This window comes from Podarcis erhardii (genome assembly GCF_964252035.2).
Source record: "Podarcis erhardii genome assembly, chromosome: 5".
NCBI lineage: Eukaryota > Metazoa > Chordata > Lepidosauria > Squamata > Lacertidae > Podarcis > Podarcis erhardii.
The window spans coordinates 85,656,209-85,659,781 of NC_138509.1; positions in this window are offsets into that span (position 1 = coordinate 85,656,209).

Genomic DNA, 3,573 nt, shown 5'->3' on the forward strand with positions numbered 1-3,573 from the left:
TGAAGCTGTCTGCAAGCATTTCTCTGCAGTCGGGGGGGGGGGTTATATTTGGAGAGAAAGGCTGTAGCTTAGTGGTGGAGCCCATGTTTTGCATGCAAAAGGTCCCAGGTTCAGCTCCTAGCATCTCCAGAGAGGGCTGGGAAAGAACTGTCCAAAATCCTTTAGAGCCACTGCCATTCAGTGTAGACAACACTGAGCTAGATGGACCAATGATATTAGCCAGCTTCCTATGTTCCTATTTGAGATAGAAATGCCCCCTTTCCCCCCATGATGCTTCAGAAACCATACCCCATGCCTGATATGCATGCTTGCCTAGTAAATCCACAAGGTATGCAGAATCCTCAATAGCCTCTGCCCCTTGCTTCCACAGCTTCAAAAGAGGTTGCAGCGCATGTCAGATATGACCATCTTGTAGCAGCCCAAGTTCTGTCCTCTTAGGCCACAATGCAAAGACTTCAGCACAGCAGCAGGTTGTTCACCTGTATCTGCTTTTGGGGATACTCTTAACCTCTGCTCTAGTTAAAGCACTTAGCAACTCTTTTGACATGGTTGGGGGAAGAGAAAGTGGGTTGCATCTATGAGTTTGACACCAGTTTCCCCCAAACAGGTGATCAGCTGCTGTAGCTGATCATCTTTGTATAGTGCTGCTTTTCCACACCATTTTCTCCAGCCACTTGCTTTTCTGATGAGAGAAATTAAAAAACACATACCAAAACCCTGAATTTTGGTGGAATTTTGTTAAGACCTGATAGTACTAAGTTGCTGTTAGCACAAACGGGCTGTGTCTTTCTTCAAAATATTCTGGACCTATTTCTTCACAATATGACTGCAACAGCTAACCATCTTCTTGAAAAAAGCATACTGTAGTGTATGCATATTTGATATGAATGTTTCCGCAATTTTTTTGTGTCACTTTTAAAAATGGTTTTGGACTTTTAAAAAACCTGTTCTTAGATTTATAGTAGACCTTACTTAGCTATTTAATATTTATAAAGATGTTTTACTTTGTAGAACTCATTTGTCTTTTGTACATGAATATATTTTTTAAGAAACCATTGTTTGACCCCTTATAACACTACACAGGCTCTGGGAGAGCTAGAATCTATTGCAGCAATAATTGAATAAACAGCGCTTTTTGTTTCTAAACTGAAGTGTTTACCTGTGATATCAAGAAATCTTGGGCTGTTAAGCTAGAGTGACCTCTTGAAAATACTTATTCATTAAATCATGACCTACTGATAATAAAATACAGTAGTTAAAGAGTGTGATCAGCTTGGTTCTATAAAAGTTGCATCTTAGTAAGCAATATAGGGGTATGTTACACACATCCTTTCTGTTGTCTATTGCTCCTCAGTTTTGTTTGGGAGTTTCAAGCTTTCCTGCAGTCATGAGACACTCAACAAGGAGACTTGTTTAAGAGAAGGGAATACTTAAAGCTTTTTTTGGTTCTTGGAATGTTACTACTAGTTCTGGCACCATAACAATTCCAAGACTGGACATTCTGAGGAGCTGTTGTGAATCCTCTCTGGTTTAAATTATTTCTGAAGTACTTTGTCATGGGTGTTTGTGTGTATATAGCTCACCTCCTGCTTTTATACTCCCTTCTGAGGGATTATGTACATAAATTTGCAACATTTTAATGTTTAGACCTGAATAAAACTTTGTTTTGTAACCCTTCTTTGTTCCTCTTGTTGCTCATTTAGCTATAAATAACTGAAGGGAACAAGTGGTTTGAAAAAGCTTCATCCCAAAATGATCTATGAGTGAGTCCTAAGCAAAAGCACAACAATAATTTGACAGGAAAGTAGAATAATGCCTTACAGTGGTAAAGTACTACATTCTGTTATTGCTTTGACTGTAACAGGCTTTTTCCTCAATCCCATTTAATACCATTGTGGACAGCAGCTAAAGTAAATCAAAGAAACTCTGGCATTTTGGTCTCGTGTTTTGAAAGTGAGTTATTGGGGAACATTGGTTTACAGAGACTTATATAAACATTACCATTGTGCGGTAGGCTGGTTTCTGCACATACACAGCCAGGCAAGGAAGAAGCATTATCAAGAGTACAAGCAGGTATGGGGAACCTCTGGCCACTCGCCATACTTGCTGGGGCCGATGGAACTTGCAGCTCAGCAACATCTGTAGGGACAAAGCTTCCCCATACCTGCAGCCAAGAGCACATAAACCCTTAAAGGACCAGGGGTGTGGGGAGTGGCCAGATTAGAGAAGCCTAGAGGACTACATTTGGCCCTGATGCTAAATGAGAAGGGTGCCTGCTGTTGGGATATGAGAGCTCACCAGATGCGTGATAGCAGCACATTGTTTACATCAGTTTACTGAGCGTGAGACAGGATGTCCTACACTGTTCTCAAGGTTGTGTTCTCAGTGTAACTTGAGACCTTCCTGTTGTTGCTCCAAAGGAGGAGTGAGAGAGTTGTACGGAGGCTTCTGAGAGAGCAGACATGATTTGTACTAGCTTGTGTACAGTCTGTGGAATAAAGTAGAATGAGTTAGACTACTTTCAGACTGTTTTCTTTCTTCTGCTGAGATGCAAGGGGAAAGGGAGTGTGCATCTTCCAAAAGGGAGGTGTCGCTTATTACCAATCTCCCTGGACTGAGCAAAGACCAGCCAGGGGCAGATCACCAGCCAGAGGCCCCGGTGCCTGGGAAGAGGAGTCAGCCTTTCCCGAGGGGGCCGATTGCCAAGAGGTCTGGTTCACACATCTAAATATGCAACTGCGAATGTTGAAAGAACCACAAATGTTCCAGCACCACAGCTGCATCACTAACAGTGACCGAAACAATGCTTGCCAATGAAGATGGCACATTCAGTACACCAAGGTTTGAGAAATCAAATGATGCATTTGTACCAGTCCATAGATGGCTAATAGTTTGGAGTAAAAGGGCAGGGACTGCAAAAAAGGAAGATGATGCTGCAAGCGAGTCTGATTGTACTAATCAGACCATACCTGGTCTCTTGGAGCCTGTATAGCAGGCATAGGAAACTTGTCGTCCACTGGATGTTGTTGGACTCCCAACTGCTATCAGCCCCAGCCAGCACAGGCAATGATCAAGGATGATTGGAGCTGTAGTGCAGCAACATTGAGTGAGTCACAGGTCCGCGCCCCCCCCCATGTGCTGTGAATGATGGGCTCGTCACTTGTCTCTACCCATAAAGTCTATCTGTATACAATTCCAATAGCTTTCAAAATAGGATTAACAGGAGCATAATGCATTCACTGAAAGCCAGTGTCGATGAATGTATAAAATTCAGTGCAGTTCAGACTTAACAGATCAGACTTTATTGAACATCATTTAGATTACCCTGCCCTGCCCCCAATGTAGCTCATTTTTTAAACAAAATTTGTCATTCATAATACCTGGAAAACCTATATTCTTTGCAAATAATGTTGTGTCTAAGTCATAAGACATAAACCTTGCACTGCTGCATTGTCACAACTTCATTCTGGCCCATGCTCCTCTACCCCCCAGTCGGCTTCAATGAATTCATTTGCGTAGACAAATGTTAATATAAATAATAAACATCCTAAAAACACTTACATTGGCATCATG